Below are 1,819 nucleotides of genomic sequence, written 5' to 3'. Positions count from 1 at the left end.
CTCTTTGAAAGGCCCTCTAGAAAATGGAAGTAAATTGAGATCCCCTATCTGATATAATGGATATCAGTACCCCATGCAGACGGACCACCTCCTGAATATAGATTCGAGCTAGACGATCTGCAGTAAGAGTGGACCTTACTGGTAAGAAATGCGCTAACATGGTCAATCGATCAACGATGACCCAAGTACCATCATTACCTCTGGATGATCGAGGTAATCCCATCACGAAGTCTATGGTAATTCATTCCCATTTCCACTCGAGAATGGGTAATCTCTGAAAGACTCCACCAGGCCTCTAATGTTCCGCCTTAACCTGCTGGCAACTTAAACAATGGGATACATACTCAGCTATATCTATCTTCATACCACTCTACCAGTAATGTTGTCTCAAATCCCAATACATCTTTGCGGTGCCCGGATGGATAGAATATTTAGAATCATGGGCCTCGTGAAGGATCAACTGAATAAAGTCTCCAACTCTGGGAACACAAAGGCGACCATCGAACCGTAGTATGCCATCCGAATCTATAGAAGCCTGGCCACCCCCACCTCGCAATACTAACTCTCGAAGCTTTACTAATTCTCCATCCTCAAACTGCCGGCCACGAATCTGGTCCAATAAAGACGATCGAGCTCCCACAAAATCCAAAATTGGTCCAAAATCTGAGATTTCCAACCAGACCATCTGATTAGCCAAATACTGGATGTCCAAGGCTAGGGGTCGCTTCGCAGCAGACAAGTAAGCTAAACTGCCCATACTCCCCATCTTCCGGCTCAAGGCATCCGCTACTACATTCGCCTTGCCCGAGTGGTAAAGAATAGAGATGTCATAATCGGCCAGTAGCTCAATCCAATGCCGCTGTCTAGAATTAAGATCTTTTTGACTCATAATGTACTGTAAGCTGCGGTGATCTATATATATCTCTCAATGGACTCCGTATAAGTAGTGCCTCCACATCTTAAGCGCAAAAACTACCACCGCCAGTTCCAAGTCATGGGTGGGGTAGTTTCGCTCGTGCACTCTCAACTTTCTGTAAGCATAAGAAATAACTCAGCCACGCTGCATCAGTACACACCCAAGACCTACACCAGAAGCGTCATAATATACCGAAAAGACCATCCGATTAGCCAAATATTGGATATCTAAGGCTAGGGGTCACTCCGCAACAGACAAGTAAGCTAAACTACCCATACTTCCCGTCTTCCAGCTCAAGGCGTCCGCTACTACATTTGCCTTGCCCGGGTGGTAAAGAATAGAGATGTCATAATCGGCTAGTAGCTCAATCCAATGCCGCTGTCTAGAATTAAGATCTTTTTGACTTATAATGTACTTTAAGCTATGGTGATCTGTATATATCTCGCAATGGACTCCATATAAGTAGTGCCTCCATATCTTGAGTGTGAAAACTACTGCCGCCAGTTCCAAGTCATGGGTGGGGTAGTTGCGCTCGTGCACTCTCAACTGTCTGGAAGCATAAGCAATAACTCGGCCACGCTGCATCAGTACATACCCAAGACCTACACTAGAAGTGTCACAATATACCGAAAAGATCTCTGTCTCAACTGGTAGGGTAAAAATAGGAGCGGTGGTAAGCAACTCCTTAAGCTTTCGAAAGCTCGACTCACACTTCTCAGACCACAAAAAGGGAACATCCTGGCAGGTCAAACGGGTCAATGGAGCTACAATGGTAGAGAAACCCTCAATGAATCGTCTATAATACCCAGCCAATCCAACGAAACTCTGAATCTCCGTAATAGATGTGGGCCTAGCCCAACCAGGAATAGCCTCAATCTTCGTCGAATCCACTCTATACCCTCT

Source organism: Solanum dulcamara, chromosome 3, assembly GCF_947179165.1.
Source record: "Solanum dulcamara chromosome 3, daSolDulc1.2, whole genome shotgun sequence".
In the NCBI taxonomy this organism is placed as follows: domain Eukaryota; kingdom Viridiplantae; phylum Streptophyta; class Magnoliopsida; order Solanales; family Solanaceae; genus Solanum; species Solanum dulcamara.
The sequence above is the reverse complement of the archived record's forward strand: the minus strand, read 5'-3'. Positions refer to the sequence as shown.